Consider the following 18,590-nt stretch of genomic DNA (forward strand, 5'->3'; position numbering starts at 1 on the left):
TTTTGGGTGCCTGCTCAGAGCAGTCTCTGCAGCACAACCACTTGGGCAAGGACTGGGCACAAGAACCCTGCAGCGGCACCCTGCCACAGGAACTCATCCTCCAACAGCATTTTTCTGGATCTTTTCAGGGAGGCACAAACTTGGATAAGATGTGCTTTTCATTGGAAATCTGTCTTATTTTTCCTAATTTATTTTTGGCACCTGCCTTGGTTTAACAGGCAAGTAAGGGGGAATTTTCCTTCTCTTGAGACAAATTTGTCCTTGACAGAACTGCACCAATTGGAGCAGTTACATGAGGGATGGATCTGGCCAATTATCTTTTCAGTTTGGGTAAACATGACTTAGCTGCTTTAGCATCATTTGTTCAGATAATCAATAGACACCACAGGCATTTAGAAATTAAGGCACACCCATTGCATAGCCCTGTTGGACACAGCTGAGGAGATATGCTATGATGTGAGCAAGACTACACAAGTCCCACAACTTGAAAATGCATAGTATGTCTCTCTCAGCAAAGGACTGTTCCTGGCTTTGATCACATATATGCCCAACAGAACCCTTTTTAAATGCTCATGACTCCCACTCTTGTTTCTTTCAGTACTATTGGTTCAAAAGACAAATACTTTTAGTACTTAATAGTGTACAGGATTACACAGCATTAGAAAGATGACCTTTTTATTCTTCTCCACAAGTTACATGAAGTGCTTGTAAAACATGCTGAGCATTGCTCTCTGGTCTGCTGAGTGGCAGAGAAATTATAGCAGCTGAAAGGAAAAGGTGCAGGTTAGGTAACTATTTTAAGAGATTTTTTTTTCAGTCTTTTCTTGTAGCTGTGACATTTTATTTATTTTACATTTGGAAAAAGTGGTCCGTCATAAATTCCTCACTTCATGCATCAATTGAGGGGAGAGATTCTGATGGAGAAATATACTTAATTTTGTAAATGTTAAAACCTTGCATAATATTTTTGCATAGCCTCACTTAGTACTACCATGCACACTGAACTCTGTTTTAGAAATGCCTCCTGATCTTGTATCCCCTGGGCACACAAGGCTTGGGTCAGAGTGGTTGCCCTGCCTGGGTTTGGGTGATGTCTGGATGTCTCCAAAAGGATAACACTTCTCCAAAATAATTACCCCTCTGGCTACCCTGGGATGAGTGCTGAATACCTTTCTCTCTCTTTTGCTGCAACAACCACCATCAACTTTATTTTTTTTTAAAGCCCACTCTGTTAGAACTGACAACTGCAGAAACACATGAGGGTAAAGGCAAACTATCCACTGATGCATCTACAAGGTTCAAACCCATGTAAACCATGGCTAGACTGCAAGAGACAGACAAACCAGTGGCTAAAAGAACTGAAATCAGTTGCTTATCTTGTCCCTTCACATCTTCCAGAACTTCCCAGGACATACTGTTTCTCAAGATCTCCATCTGGACATGAGTGCCTTTTTATTTCTCTCCTACCTCATTAATTAGAGGTCAACCCATAGAAAAGCAGTTTCATGGCTGATTTGGAGACTTCACTTCCCAAGTGATCACAAAGAACAAGTTACTGGCTGCTAACAGCTATTCTTGGCTGAGATTTGAAGTTTTGTTCCAGAATGGAGGTTAAAAAAAATAAACAGAGAAGTGATGGGGCAGACTTAAAAACAGCTAAATGGTCTTTAACTCATGGGAACAGTTGGAGAATAGTTGTTTGATGTGGATGTAGGCAGACATGCACTGAATAGTCATAACTAGATTACTCTCTCAGCAGAAAGAAAACAGCACTAGCAGCATCTTACCTTCCTCAGGTTCTCACTCTCCAAGACACTCCTGGTTTAACACTTCTGCCTGCTAAAACTGCTCTGTCCATTCGAGCCTCACAGCTATTTTAATTGAAGTCCAACATTATGTTACCAAAGAGGATGTAAGGGTTGCATTGAACCTTGGTTTCCTCTCACTTCACAGAGTGTTCTTATCCTTGTGGATATGAAATAGGGAAGAGGGAAGAAACAATACTCCATCTTGGACATTTTTCCTGCTCATCATCTTCTTTCTTGCTTAAAATCTCACCTAAGTTGCCACAAGATAACTGCACTTCTCAACAAGTATATGCTTTGAAAAAAAATTCCTAACAATTACTCCTGTTAGAGTCATCATGGACTGAAATAATGAGATACCTTCTTGTCAGAAAATGAGGAACCCCACACTCTGTCCTTGTAGCAACCTCCAAGAATTCACTCTTCTCCCTGACTTCTCAATGGCTTTTCACTATTTGTTCTCCTTTATGAATAGAGAGCTGCTGCTCCAGCAGCCCAGAGAAGATACTATACTAACAATTTTGACAGAAAAGGTGAAAGGGAAAGAGGGTCAGCAGCAGGGCTTTGTGAAGACTCAGGGTTCACAGAACACTGTAGCAAGGTGATCCACTCTATAACCTGAGTTCTGTGTCAGGTTGTGGAGCACATCCTACAGGCACACATAAGTGGGGCAGTAGGTCATGGGACCAGTGATGGATAAAACTTTCTACAATTCCTCTTGCTCCAGGATTAGCACTATAATCACACAGGATAAGCTCCTATATATGATGTCTCATTCTCTTACTTCCATTTAGAAAGTTTTCTCCTATTTTCAGCACTCTTATGACTGACCCAGTGTCCCAATTAGCATGGCTTTCAAAGTGTGCACTTTGGGCATCACAAGAAAATTTTAGAAACCACAAATGGACACACACTCTTTGTTCAGCTGCTGAAGGTTTGCTGCAGTACGCTTGCATCAGAACAGAACTGAAATAGCAGCAAAGAAAGCAGATCAGGAGATTGCTGTCTGAACACCAGCCCTATCCAGTCCAGGACCTTGTGAGGGAATGCCTGTTTATTCCACCACTAAATAGGATGAGTAAAATTGGGGGGGGGGGGGGGGGGGGAGGGGGCGGGGGATTGGGAAATCCCTGTTGGCCTTTCAGAGGCACCACAAAATTGACTAAGGATGCTATTTTATTCTTGTCAAATGTAGTTGGCACCATAATTTTATTTGCATTTGATTCACAGGCACAATAAAGTGCAAGATATAACACTAGGCAGAAGCAAGTGTTATGTGACAGGAGTATTAATCTCACAAAACTATCACCTGCATCAAATGACTGGGGCAAGAAATAAGTCTCAGTAGCATTTTGGTGTCACACACTTATTACAAACTACATCACATAATTCCATAAAGAGCTGTTCAAATACTTATTTGAACTATAAAATTATGTAATATTTTCAAGATAAATACATTCTAAGTTGTTGCCAAAGTTTATTTCCTAATATTTCTCTTTCTGTATTGGATCCAGTATTTCTAACCTAACAAATCTCTCTCAGTCAGATATAATATTTCATATGTCAGTAAATTTAATTATTACCAATGAATGGTCATTCATTATCCATGAGTTATGTTTGAAACATTGATGTTGTTCTTATTCAAATTGCAATCTGTTGGTCACACAAATGTGTGCAAATGCAGTCTGATTTGATTTGCTAACCAGGGAAGAACCCACAATTTCATTAAGAAAGAGCTGAGGAAGGGAAGCTTTCTTCATTAATAAAAACAATTAGTGAGTTGCCCAGCTGTGTTACAAAGCAGTCAGCGACTTTTAGGCTGGCACCCTGGCAGACTAATAACCCAGTGCTAATTGGGATACACTAGGTACGTTGTTCAGCTTCTGCTTCTTATTTATACTGATCTCCATTCAAAAGAAAATTTATTTCAAATGTTTTCTTTAAAATAAAATAAAAGCTTTATTTACTCTGAAACATCAATTGGTGAAGCCCTTGATATTGGAATATTTGAGAGGACTCTGAGTAAGGTTTGCCAAGGAAGAATACAGCCTTTTGCTGCCAGTGGGGTTGTCACAAAAACAGGGGAAGGAGACTGTAATTCCTTCTTCACCATCCTGACCCTCAGAACAAATCAGGTGAGAAAATACAGACATTTCTCATACAAAGGAACAGTAAGTCAGGCTCAGGGGTCTGACCCTGCACTACCTGGGGATCTTCAGGGAAGCATTATGGCTTGCTAAGGACCTCTGCCTCTTTTCTCCTACCTTGAAGATGGTGCACTATCTACAAAAAAAAAAAGTATTGCTGATGAATGCTCATCATAAATACAGTAAAATTCCCCTCTCAGTAGCTGCTTTTTATATTCTCTGAGTTTCTCACCTTTTTATATTCTCTGAGTTTCTCACCTTCTCTCCCAAGTCCCAGGTTATACACTTAGTCCTACCTATTAAAAATTACCATGATTCTCCGAGCAATGTGTGTAGCACAGTTGCTTCTTTTCATCCCCAGAAGACTCCTCCATGCGGATCATTTGGACTGGAGTCAGCTGGCAGTGAGAGGCAATCAGATTCCCTGGTGACCTATCTGCACACTCAGTGCCCAGGTTGGTTTGGTACCCTCTGCCTAACATGTCCAACATACACCAGCAAAACCTGGGACATGCCAAAATTTCACAGTCATGGAATGGTTTGGATTGGAAGGGATCTTAAAGATCTATTAGTTCCGATCCCCTGTCATGGGGATCGGAACCTTCTCTTTCACTAGAGAAGGTTTTTCAAAGGCCAACCTGGCCTTAAACACTTCCAGGGATGGGACATCCATAACTTTTCTGGTCAGCTTGTTCCACTGCTTCATGACCCTCACAGTAGAGATTTTTTCCCTTATATCTAATCTAAACCAACCGTTCCTCAGTTTAAAGCCACTACTTGACTTAAAACTATTGCATCACCTGACTTGCAGCCATCTGATTTATTTGCTTGACTTTGGATTTCAACCCTAGTTGAGTAATTACGCCTTTCAGCCATCTTTGGGAAATTTAAGTATGAAGCTTTAGATTCCTGGAGGTTCTTAGGTGATGGATGGAGCAGACAATTTCCAGGGAGTTGTTCAGAAATATGTCCTTTCCTGACTTACCTCCTACCTATGGAGACATCTGTATTCTCCTGTGCTGCTCCATCCTGATGAACAAGATCACACAGCACGTCAGGAAAAGAGGTGCCTGCAGGTCAGAGGGTTTCCTTGCAGCAATTGCAGACACAGTACAACTTACACTAAGAAAAATAACTCAAACTGACTAGAAAAGAACAAAAAGAAGCCATTATGTCAATTCTAGTATAATATTCCACCTCTAACTGGTAAATTATTGGGCATGCTCAATGAGATGGCACCTGTCCTTTATTGTGAGGCATACTTTTGACTGGCAAATGAACCAACCTGGGGCAAAGAAAATTACCCCTTGTTTAGTGAAATCACCTTTGCCAAGTCACACAACAGGGTAAACTACCTGAAGGAAAACCATTTGTCATAGGCAAATGTATCAGAATGTAAATATTATATGAAGAATGTAAATATCCCTTGAAGGTGCCCCATAAATAGAATGATAGCAAAATTAGTTTATTTGCTCAGGTTCTACATGTATAATATGGTAGTCATCAATCTGTACAGGCAAAATTTAAACAAAAAGCAATGCAATCAATCAAATATGAAGCTTTCCTGCAAATGAAAGGAAAATTGCTTTTTAGATTATATGCAGTAAAGCACAACTGCATGACCGTTGACTTTTTATCAGTTTGGACACAGGCAAAGCCCACAAATCATGGAGAATTTCCCCGTTACTAGCGGAAATTTTTTTAATTTATTATTTTCATATGTCTGACCATAGTGTGTTAGTGCATGGTTTCTTTTTGAGATTTTTTCTTTTGCTTAATGAGTGTATTCAAGCATAAAGATGTGTAAATACACTCAACAACTGTGAATTCCTACCAAGGTCAGAATTCACTGGTAAAAATATTTTATTCATTGTCTTTTTTATTTTATAGAATAAAGTGTGCTTTACCACAGCCAGTGAAATACATAGTTTGAAATGTAAACTCCAAAGGGCTATGTCTGACCTTCACAGATTTAGGTCAAATCTAGCTATGAAAGCTACTGTGCAAGAAACTTGCGCATCTTAAATTTAAAAAAAAAAAATCAAAAATTAAACTAAAGGCTTCTATTCCACAACCCTCATATGGCAAATTGCATTACAGATGTAGGAACACAAAGGCAAACTCAAAACTTTGCTCAAAAGGCAAACACAGTAGGGAAAAACTGATGTGATAATGTACAGTGAAGAAGTTAACTCCATCATAATACAGTTTCCTTGACATAATTACTCAGGCACAACCTTAACAAATTATGAAAGATGGTACTTTTCTTATTTGTCTGTGTTTTAAATGCTACAAACCATTCCTGATCCACCCAAACAACCCTGTTGAGCATATGACTTAGTGGTTTGTACTAGAAGACATGGTGAATTGCTTTTGGGGCTACAGCTAAGAAAGCCTCATTCCTTCTCCCACTCAGAGGACAGGTATGAAGGAGGCAAATGGGACAATGTCCTTTTCCACTGTTTGAGCTCAGTTACCATGCCCCGGGACACGTCCATTGCTCCTCACAAGTTCCTGGCCTTTGTCATTGCATGTGTCAAATAACACCATTTGATGCTGCATTTTGTCTTCACTGCAATGTGCCAGGACCACAGGCAATGCGCCAGGCTATGTTGGGCAAAGGCTTCTCAGACAGGCTCTTCCAGCCTGGGGATGTGAAACTGTCCTTGCTGAAGAGCAGAGGAAGCTTTATCCCATGCTGACAGCAGCAAGTGGTCTTACCCAGTGGCACTGGGTAAGATTCAGCCCATCTCCTGGTGTGCGAGTTTGTGCTAAATGACACCCAGTCTCATTTGGGGGTATTTTTTATTAAAACTACAGACAAACCTCAAGTTTTCTATGAATCTCACCTGCTCAAAATACAGCAGGTGAAGTAGTAGAGCTCAGGATGTAACCTCTACTCTGTACCCCTTGTCCTTCTCTGTGAGAGCTCAGTGGGCTCAGCACAAGGAAGAGGGATGCAGTCTCCCCGTGCTTTCACAGTGACAGCACGCTGGGAACTGGGTAGCAGAGGAGCTGACCATCAGTCGGAAGGTGTCTGCCAGTGAATCCCCCCGGGGCTAGCTGATAGTGGAGGTTTGGCATGCCCCTGGAGCACTGTCTTTTCTGCACACTCAGCCCAACCATTAAGTAAAAATTGTCTTCTACACCATGGCTATACCTTTCATAGATTGATGGAGTCTTGATCTCAGCAGGGTCTCCAGACTGAGCCACAGTTCAAATACAATAAATGACTCAACAACAGACTTTGTGTGCTTCTGACAACTTCTTCTTTGGAAAATGAGCTTAGGAAATGCCTGTACAACTCAGGGTTGTACTAGAGGTTGTATTTATCTTCGTAAGTATAAGAAAAGGAAACCCTGTTGCACTATTCCATTTTTTCTGGAAGGTGTCAAGAACTAGCACACAGAATAGCATAATAACATGCCAACAAAATTAAAGCACAGCTGGAAAAAGCAGCTTGCTCATATTCTGGGGGTACTTTCTATAGTACCAGAAAAAAGACAGGTTTATGGTCTTTATGTAATAGGTTTACCAATGTATTACCTTGTATTTTACCTTGTATTTCAGTAAATCAATAGTAAAAGAGTGTGGTTGAAGGACATCAATAATTTATAATTTTGAAATGCTTTTTTTCATTTAAACAAATTGGAGCTCAAACCACTGCAATAAGAAGTTGGCATCTTTTCTCTGTGGCATTGTTATAGTTCTGTTATATTGCAATGTGTGTTACAAAATGAAATGTTAAAATTACACAGACCAGTAGATAAAGTATTTACTGAAAATCTACCTGGCAAAGAGGGCATGATTTGTTTAAAACAGTGTCTGAAGGATATAACAAACACAAAATGTATCTTCTGCCCACCTTCAATGCTCTACTTCAGTTTAATTAGTTTTCTTCACCTCCTCATGTCAAACTTAGTGTCTGTGAAAATACCATCAGCCTTAGAGAATTATGTTGTCTACTTGCTGCGGTGCAACGGATTGAAGAGATCAGATCTTTGTCTTCTCTCTGCTGCCCCATAACTGCGAGTCAGGAAATCACAGAGTCTCATTAACAGAACCTTGGGGTGGGAGAAATGTCCCAAGCACAGACATCATGTCATAGCCCAGCACAGATAGCACAGCATAGCACAGAGAAGGTAGCACAGCATAAATACATAGCACAGAGAGGGACAGGTCAGGAAGCAGCAGGCAGGCATGACAATCATTTTTCCTGCCATGCTGTGTAAACTGGGGCAACCTGTCTATAAATACCAGCTTTGCTTTTACTAGTTCAGCTGATTCCAGCCCAGGCTTGTAGGCATCCACAACTCAGTACAGAATTACACTGTCAAAATTAAAGGCACTGACTATTGACTTAAGGTTCCTGTCAGTCTCAGCCCTTGCAGCAATGTATTTCCCTGGGCTGATGTTTGGGTGGACATCCCACAACCAGCGCAAGTTCACCCTCATATATGACTTAGGGGAAAAAAAAAAAGGATCTTTCTATGCTTTTTTCCCTCCTTGAGCAATTTGAAAAACCTGGAACTTGACAGGTAACCAACAATGCTTGGTGAAGAAGGACCTGTATGCCAGCTGCTGATTTCTCTTTTTTCTTTGTCCTGATACAGAGCGGTCCAGCAGAGCAGGTCCAACACTTCAGGCCTTTCTGCAGAGGGTGTGAGTCAAAATGAGACTTAAGCTGCTTGAAGCTGCCTCAAGACTTCTCTGAAGAGCTTGTATCTTCACAAGAGATAGATCAAGCCAGGTTTCCCACCACTTGTAACTACAATGTCTTTAAGTAATACTCTATTTGGTTTTACAATAGGCCTTACACAATCTAGTCTCCCTTCCCCAATCTCTCAAGTGTCACAAATAAGTCTTGCCCTTACACAGCAGATGCAGAAACACAGCAGCTCTCTGAGGAGGAGGCCTGAATCACAGCCTGAGTGACTTTACATTTGTATGAAAGATCTTCACCAGGAAAGTGCACAGCATTTATCTTACTTATCTTAGAGGTCTGCCAAGCACTTCACTGCCACACGCTGCTGAATTTATCAGGGCTGCGGCAGGATGCAATTGAGACGCACTGCCCCCACACATGCTAACAGCCTGACTCGTACAGGGAGAAGAAGAAATAGATAAGGCAGGATGCTTCATCTTCTCATGAGTTCAAATCTAGATCTGCAAAAGAGAGGAGTCTGGGAACCCATAGATAACAAACAGAAGGTCTGACAGGTGCACAGCTTTTCAGCCGGCAAACATAGGCAGTACAAGCCTTATGGAGAAAAGTATCAATTAATTTAGGAAATTGCATACAGAAGGTGCATGAAAAACCCACTTCTAGAAATCTCTCCAGCCAAAGAGCACCTCAGGCTGCCTGCAGAATCGTGGTTTGCTCAATACAGGCACACTTTTCTTTCTTTTCCTCCCCCACACAGTAACACTTCTATGCTTTACAACTTGCAGCGTAGATGAATACCCACCCCTAGTTTAAGCAAGCCCCAGGGTGACACACATCTGAACACATTCCCTGCTTTTACACTCCCCTCTGCACAGACAGTGTTAGCTGCTTCTGGACACAAGATGCTGAGCTACACAAACCTTCCACTAGCTGCCCTGACCTTGGGATGAGTTTCAGTTTATTGTGATGCAGGGTAGTCATACGATTTCCATGATGCCACTTGATCTCCAGATTGGCAGTCCTTCTCTAAAATTCTCTGTAGATGTTCAGCATCTGCTCCTCAAGTGGCACCCATTTGCACATGACTGACACTGGCATCCGTGCCAGTCCCTGGGAGGCACTTTCAGCTCAGGCTCAGCCGTGGGATCCAGCTGGATCTGCAATCCCTGCCACTTCACAGCATTGTCTCTGCCAGCCAAGAGACTCCAGAGCAGCACCTTCCTTGTTGTATTGAGACTTTCATTAAAGCATGACCAAAAGCACTTACTCTATTATTATTTATTGCCCTCTTCCTCCTTCTTTCTATCAAGATACAAGTGATAGCAACACAAGAATAAACTGCCTCCTGTCACTTGATTATACCTCAAGGAATTTAATACCTCTTAGGAATTTCACTGCTATGACACATGGAAAACAGATAAAAAGGCCCAGGTACCCCTCTCTCACACAGGTTTAGGGAAGTTTTCCAGAGAACATGAGAAAATGAGAAAAAATGATGCTCAGGAGAAACCTATTTGCTCTCTGTAGCTACCTGAAAGGAGGTGGTACTGAGGTGGGGTTTAGTCTTCCTCTCCAAGGTAACAAGTGAAAAGACAAGAGGAAACAGCCTTAGGTTGCACCAAGCAAGTTTTAGATTGCATATTAGCAAAAAATTCTTCACCAAAAGAATGGTCATACATTGGAAGAGGCTGTCCAGAGAAGTGGTAGAATTGCCATCCCTGGAGATATTTAAAAGCCATGCAGATGTGCAGATGTGTTGCTGAGGGACATGCTTCATTGGAGGACTGGGCAGTGCTGAGTTAACAGCTGGTATCAATGATCTTAGAGGGCTTTTCCCAAATGATGGTTCCATGATCCTACAAATATTTAGCAAATGTATAGAGCTACACCATATAAGAACTTGTCATTCTTTCTGTTTATTTCTTAAAAATACAAAGTAAATTTAATTTCAAATGCTTGGAAAGAACAGGAACATAAATACATTGGACACATTTGTCTCATAGGTAAGGTCTCATACAGACTGTGTTGTTCTGGTTCAAAATCCAACATATCAGGAGTATTCAGCTGGTTGCACACAAAACATTTTTTTTTATCATACAATTTTATAAAACATTAAGAATTCATCTTACATCTTCTGTAACGGTAATTAAGAAGGAACCACAGAGATGTGTTTCAGATAATAATTTCTCTGAGACAGGAATAATGAAATCTAATATAAAACAGAAACATGTTCAGCCAAAATTAGTTGTGTTTAAAAAAACTAAGGCTCTAGAGCTAAATCCAACTTTATTGTTATTCATTACTTCCAATTTTATTCTGCTAATTGTCAGGCCTCTACATGGTAGCACAACTGTACAATAGCATGCAAATTTTTTCCATGTACTTTTGGTTTTTTATGGTGTATATATATCACTTGAAGAAGTTATCACAGAGAAAGAGATCTGGATTTCTATGGCTTACCTTGGCTTGTTGGCTCTGTAGCTCAAACCTCAAAATTTTTTAGTATTGCTTCTCTTCAGAGGTGTACAAGCCATTGAGTTAAAATATGATTGATACTATTTGTCTTTGCAGGGTAGGATAAAGATTTTTATAATAAATAGCAGAAATTGAGAGATACATGTGTTCCAACCTGCAGTTAGACAGGGTTTCTTGAAGGGTACAGCTTCATCCACAATCTCCATTACTTCCAATTCATTTGGCGACTTGCAGTGAGATCTGTATCACCAGTGAAACCCAACCAGGCCTATTTCCAAACAGCGGCACATTGGCACGTGTCACACATCTTGACACTCCTTTGAGTGGAAATCACCAATGTGAAAAATGGGAGGGAATTTTCCATTAAGAGTAAACTGCCAAGGATGTGAGATGGCATATTTTTCCCTTGGGTTCCTAGACAGTCTTGTTCCATTGAACTCTCCTGGAAGGACTTGCTAGAAGGTTTAAAATCCTGTCTCCTCTGGACTAGACTGGACTAGCATAAATTGGTGTGAGAACAAAACAAAAATGAAAAAAGCAAAACAAAGAAACAAAAATACAACCCCCCCCTCCCCCCAAAAAAAAAAGGGTAAAAAACCGTCTATGGTAGGCAGAAAGAAACCCAATGCTAAATATGCACAATGGACATGCTACAAAAAGAATAGCGGTATATCAGCATTCAGAGAATATTTCCCTTAAACATTGTGAGAAAACCCTTAAGAGCAGCAAACTAGAAATGCAAGAATTGCCTGTAAAACAAGAGCCAATCTTCTCACAATTAAAGATTCTTAGTACAGTAGCATTCAAAACAGAAGGGGTTTTCTTGACCTTCGTGGGGTTTGCTTCAAATCTTGTTATTTTGCATCAGTTCATCACTAGAAATAATAAGACTTCTCTTGTTCAAAAACAACTGAAGAAACTCTGCACTAGATATGCTCCACTAAGGCAGTCGAGGAGAAAAACATGCCATCATTTCCTTCCCTCTGGCAATCCCTGGCTCTTTCCAACAACCAGTCCTAACATATTTACAATTTACTTGCCTTATATATAAATTAATTCAACCTTTGTCTCAGTATCTTGTATTTTTAGTTTCCCTAATCTGATTACTGTACCTATTTATGTTCTGAAGAATCTGTAATTAATCAAATTATCCATCCAGCCTGATTACTAGTGGTAACTGCCCCTAGAGATTGATTAATACATTCTCAAATTATTCAGGAAGGCTCTTGAAAGAGCCAACAAAATTTACCCTTCTTGCAACCACAAAGTGCCTTATGAGGCCCACAGTTGCCTGAGGGTTTAATATAATCAATAATCCATAAAGATAATTGTTCCCACATGACTGGTGAACAACCTCAAGCTGAGTGCATAAGGGCTATGCTGCAATTGATGTTTTGGTTCGGTTTTTACACTTAATGCAATTTCACCTTCAACAAGCCAACTCATCCCTTCTCTTGGAGAGTGAATATAGACTTAAGCTTTTCTCCAAGTTATTTCACATTAAGGAAAAACATATGCCCACTTTTTAGTTAAAAACCTGAGGTTTAGAAAAACTTATATTTTAATTGCTAAGATATCATACCTAATAACACTAATACTTTACAAGTGTATGCTAACTTCCTCCTCATTTGTGTTTCAAAATGCTGATAAGCACAGTTATTTAGAGCAACATAGATCTGTCCATTCCAGCTCTTATTAATCTTATAAGACTGCAAGGCTTCTAAGTAAGTACCTTACCTAAAATCATTCCTCCTTGTATCATCGCTGACTGCACATGGAGATAATTCCTGAAGCTATTTCTGATATAGAGAGATCCTCAGAGACTCAGAGATATGGAGAGGGTCAGTCAAATGAAGCTGTGGGTGTTTTTCTGGAAGGAACAAGGTTCATAAGCAAGCAAAAAAAAAGTATATCATCCAATATTCCATTATTAACCATAAACAAGAAGCACTACCAAACAATTAGAAATGTACCAAACCCTTTAAATACATATATATGAAAGAAGTTCAGGGAAGGGAAGTGAAGTTCAGGGAAGGGAAGTGAAGGGAAGTTCAGGGAAGGGAAGGGAAGATGAAGGGAAGTGAAGTTCAGGGGAGGGGAGGGGAGGGGAGGGAAGTGAAGTTCAGGGGAGGGGAGGGGAGGGGAGGGGAGGGGAGGGGAGGGGAGGGAAGGGAAGGGAAGGGAAGGGAAGGGAAGGGAAGGGAAGGGAAGGGAAGGGAAGGGAAGGGAAGGGAAGGGAAGGGAAGGGAAGGGAAGGGAAGGGAAGGGAAGGGAAGGGAAGGGAAGGGAAGGGAAGGGAAGGGAAGGGAAGGGAAGGGAAGGGAAGGGAAGGGAAGGGAAGGGAAGGGAAGGGAAGGGAAGGGAAGGGAAGGGAAGGGAAGGGAAGGGAAGGGAAGGGAAGGGAAGGGAGAAAATAACCTCTCAAGAAGTGTGGTTGTGTCTTTTGGAAGAATAAAAATCTGCTGCTTCCTTTCATTCCTGTAGCATTTTTCTCACCTACACTTTTGTGTCTTCATTTGTCTTCTCGAGATCTGCAGATCATTGCTTTGCTTTTGAGAATGCTTTGTCATATTTAGGATAAAAAGTTTCCCTCAACTTTACACAACTTAGGTGATATCACAGCCCCAGAGTTATTCAAGAATTTCTTTATTTTTTTTTTATCCTCCCTCTTTACTCTTCCCCACAGATCTGTAAGACTTTTTTCTCAATCCTACTTTGTTGCAGTACCTTCTACATTTTGCAATGCTAATGGTCAGATCTTTAAAAACAGCAGCACCCTGTTGATTTCCTTCCTGCTCACGGTCTTTGGAGGTCTCCACATAGCCTAATCAGAAGGAAGATGAAATATATATGAACGTACTAGCCAGTTAAAAAATGCTTCATAACCTGTGATGAAGGTGCCTGCCAGAGAAAAAGCATTGTCCTTCAGGCTCTGAAATACTCAAGTGTCCTTAAAGGCCATAGGCGGAGGAATACATCAGCTTCCAGTAGCAACAGCAGAACTGTACCCATCTCTGGACTGCAAATCACTGATCTAACATGGGAAAAAAACAGTATTTGTACAGTTATAAATAAAGAATCAGGAGTAGTGTGAAGCTTCTCCTTGATAACGTGGCACCTCTTTGTGGTCATACATAGTTCCTATGATCACAAACTCCAAAGTCACATACTCTTTTGCTACCATTGTTAACTTCACGCCTTATTATCATCAGCCATTAAAGTGTCCTGGAGAAATCTGTGTCTTCTTATTTTTCCCATAGTATGCAGAGCAAATATTTGATGATGTAAATGAGTGAACAATAGCAGATGCTTTGTTAATCTCTAGGTGTCCTCTGTGGCAAGAAGAAAAAAGAAATACTTATTGAGACATTTTACCAGAGATAACACCAATTTTCCCAGGCTTTGTATTCTTGCTGCCACCAGTCCTTATGTTGCCATCTAGATATGGAAGAGATTTTCGACTTTGTAAATATAATGGGTGAATCCATGGAACCAGATACAAGGATTGAACAAATTTAGGCCCAAAATATGACTCTCAGTATTCCCCAGCACTGTCGCCTTTTTCGTTTTCAGCACAATAGCCTCATGGACTTTGTTTATACAGGCTGATTGCCTATTGGGTGAAATATACCCCTTTTTGTTTGTTTTCAACCTCTTGTACAGTCTCTGTTAAATTCTTCTATACTTGTATTGGAAGAGACAGTGAATATATCAACCACTATCACCTTCACATCACTTATGATGTTTCATGCCTCTGTTTTGTCCCCTCCTGTAGGGGCTTCCTTTCCAGTGCTGAAGAGTCCTGGTTTACTTAGTTCATTCCCACCTGGAAGTTATTCAATACTGTGATCATTTTGGTTACCCTTCACAAAATGTTTTTCAGCTTTAGCATTTCCTTTTGAAAACGAAGGTACCTGTGTTTTATACAACACTTAGGATGTGAGTAAACCATAAATCAATGAAATGACTTTATAACATTTTCCGTTATTGTTCTCTCTTTCCTTCTCATGATCCTTAACATTTACATCTGCTTTTGACTACTACTAAGCATCCTGAATGACATTTTCATGGAAATATTTATTGTAACCTCAAGATCTTACTCTTGAGAGGTAATGGTCAGATAAAAGGCCATCATTTTGTATGCAAAGTTAGAATTTTTCCATCTGTGCATTTCTTTCATAATTCTACACTGAATTTCATCTGCCATTTTATTCTCCAGTCACTCAGTCTCATAAGTTATTTCTGTCAGTCTTCACGTTCAATCCTTGCCTTTGTTGTTAGTCTTGCTATGAATAATTTTATATCATCACCAGCTTTTGTCTTGGTGTTGTTCAAACCTTCCTCCAGGTGTTTCATTAATATGTTGAACAGCCCATGTGCCCACTCAGACCTCAATAGGAATCCACTGGTGATCTTCCTCCACCTCCCTCATGCCTCCAACCATTTACTCAAACTTTCCTTTCAAACAATTATTCAGCAATAAAAGGACTGTCATTCCATCACACAGATTTCTTAAATGTTTGAGTCTGGAGCTTGGGTTTTTTTGTGAGAGAATCTGTTGAATACCCTTTAGGATTCAAATGGATTTTGTTGACAAGACCATCACATCTACAATCCCAGTGTGTTCCCTAAGGAACATCAGCAGATTGATAAGGGCAAAAACCTCTCCTCACCAAGGCCATGTCAATGATTCTGAAGTAGATGGGACTTACCCAAAGTGATATCCAATGGGAAGTGGCTAAGTTAACTTAGTGATCCTCCATTCTAGTGCTTTATGAATATAGTCAGCTGTGATCAGATGTCAGCTTTTGACAAAAGAAACTCCCCCAAACCACCTGCTGTTTTCTTCTCTACTGTATAAAGCTCATTTGTATACTGTATCCTTAGATCATTAATTCTGGGCTATGTCTTGGGCTATGACATATATCCTAAACATTCCTACTGCTAAATACATAAATTTGGGGGTTTTTTTAACTTGTAGAAACCTGTGCATTCATACATCACTGCTAGTCAAGCTCAAAGCCCTCATCTAATAAAGAAAATAATTGTGAAATTTGTATATTTTTAACAAAATTTCTCATTTTTCTACATGTAGCTGCTCATTCACATGCTCAATACCTAATCAGCAGATGTGACCAAAAAAACCTCCTTGAGCAGGTTTCACAACTTGTTAAAAACAATACCTAAGGAAGACACATTATTACTAAGCAGCTGTGTTCTGAAATCGGTCTTAATTTAAGTAATCAACAAGGCATTTACTGTTATAGCATGCACCTGTGTTTGTACAGTTCTGTTCACCCATATATGCTTTATCTTTAGAGATAAAACCTGCTAGTTAGGGGGAAACAGGCACGCAGGTGCATGGACTGCAGCTCGCCAGGAGCACCCTTTGAGAAGGGGGAGATCAGATATTGTAATGTGTTAGGGCTGGTGGACTACAAGGACTTGTTATTACTCACAATTCCACCAACTAATCTGCTTTAAACTCTTCCTCAAAAGTAAAGGATCATTAGAATCTCACAGAAAATTCAGGCTTCTCAAAAAAAGCAGTTCAGATTGGGAGCTCCAAAAAGCTCTGAGACACTCAGAGTGCTGTATTTCAATTATGATGTTCAGATTTATTTTGTTTCATATCAATATTTGAATAGCAATGAAATAAGCACATGTATCATGTATTATTGGCACAAAAATAAATGCCAGAAAAGTCTCTGAAGCAAACTATCTGACTTCTTCCCATTAAATATTTGCAACACTTTCCTGTAAAATATTCTTATATTATCAGAACCTTTCCTTTTCCTAGGAAGATAATTCCATCAAAAAAACAACAGTGAGTTTATTATCTGATTACCTAAGTTGTCTGTACCCAGTATGTGAGCACCTCAAAAGCATTTTTTTTTCTGTGTTCTTTTTCCTACCTGTGACAGGTACTTTTCTTCCAGGACTTTAATTATTGACATTTTCCATGGGGAAGAATGTCTCTATTGGGAATGCTTGACCTCTTAAGAAAGGAGTCTTCCTGCAAGAGTCTAACTGTAGAAACCTTTGGCTGAAAAGACCAGTAAGTCATTTAGGATCATTCTTTGGTGAAAGACAGACATTTGGGACCCAGTTTACATCCCATACACTAAGACACTTTGAGCCTACCCATCTCCCCTGCTTAGCAGAGCAGCCTACACATTTATTCCAGGTGCTCTGATATTAATTACTGAAGGTCTGTAGCTAGAGAGGATCTATTCCAGATGTGCTGGCAAGTACCAATGACTCCATTCGTGTATGGAAGAGCTGCAAGTTAAAGTACAACTGAATAGAGAGCACAGCGTTGTCCCTCCACTCCAGTAAAATGTCCCTGAATCCCTGGTGAAAAAGGGCTCAATTTTCATATTGCTGCTGAACTAGAAAGGAGATAATCCATGGGAAACACTGACCCAAACCAAAGACTCAAAAATTAACGTTTAGGACAGTAATAAGTTCTGTTGCATGGAAGAGAAGCTCTTTCTGAAACTTAACTGTGAAACTAAAATCTCCAACCAACATTGTGACCTTTGGGTTCTAATACCTTGAGGGGATTTAAATATGACATGTGGCATTTTTTGATCTTTGAGGTTTTATACTAATCAAAATTTTGTAGTATGTTTAACAAGTAAGATTTTACAGGTTTTACACAGTTTTTATAAAAAAGAAAACTTTGCTTGAAATAAAATATTCCACATTTAGTGTCCTTTGAACTCTAAAACAAGGACTATAAAATTTCTTTATAATGGTTCAGCCACATAAATTGCTGCATCTGCTGTATGCTACTTATTTTTTAAGGCTATAGTTTGTGATTATCATACATTTCCTCACACCTCTATGGTTTTCTTGTATATTCTTCAAGGCTGTATTACTTTATTTGGTGGTACTTCTGCATCTCAATATGCACCCAGGAAGCTCAGTGACACAAGACTATTCAGTGTGCAAACTTTAAAAGGGTGGACAAGGAATCCCCCTGGGCTTCCCCCTGTCACTAGCATGTCTCAGGACCCATCCCAGGAGATTGTTTTTCTGCTGACCACCTATATAGCCTCAAACATCACTTTTGGGAGACATCCTCATAAAGCCATTGTGTGATGTCTAATTTAGTGGAGATAAGAGGGAAATTTTTAAGAGTTTCTATGATTCTCTTTATTATAAATTTAGACCCAAATCAGAGGAAGCAATTCTCCCACTGGAGTGTTCTTCAGCCATGAAGGTAAGAGACAGGGGCAGCTTCAGGCTTGCCAGAACTTGATGCTCTGAAGGGTGTCAGAGCTCTGTATTTTCAAAAATGTCACAGCTCCTTAAGGCAGCTGTTATTTTTTTCAACACCACATTTGAAACATATTCTACCTCCCTGCCAGTAACATATTCACTGGAAACAAAGTGTTAGGGACTGTTCCTGGAAAGGCTTAATTTATGACAGCTTACAGCTGTCACCTCATAGTTTTCTGAATGGAAAGGTTTTTTTCCCTGTACAGCCAT

General features: G+C 40.0%; 1 long non-coding RNA gene across 1 annotated transcript in view; it reads right to left on the reverse strand.

Moving 5' to 3' along the window:
- Nucleotides 1-13,517: 13,517 nt before the first annotated feature.
- The window catches only part of LOC135294142 (uncharacterized), a 45,112-nt gene continuing 40,039 nt past the window's right edge, over nucleotides 13,518-18,590 (reverse strand). Inside the window, exon 4 of the long non-coding RNA XR_010356295.1 lies at nucleotides 13,518-14,425. This is a non-coding gene — a long non-coding RNA (uncharacterized LOC135294142). The remainder of the gene's footprint in view (nucleotides 14,426-18,590) is intronic.

The sequence above is a fragment of the Passer domesticus genome, chromosome 2, assembly GCF_036417665.1.
Source record: "Passer domesticus isolate bPasDom1 chromosome 2, bPasDom1.hap1, whole genome shotgun sequence".
In the NCBI taxonomy this organism is placed as follows: Eukaryota; Metazoa; Chordata; class Aves; order Passeriformes; family Passeridae; genus Passer; species Passer domesticus.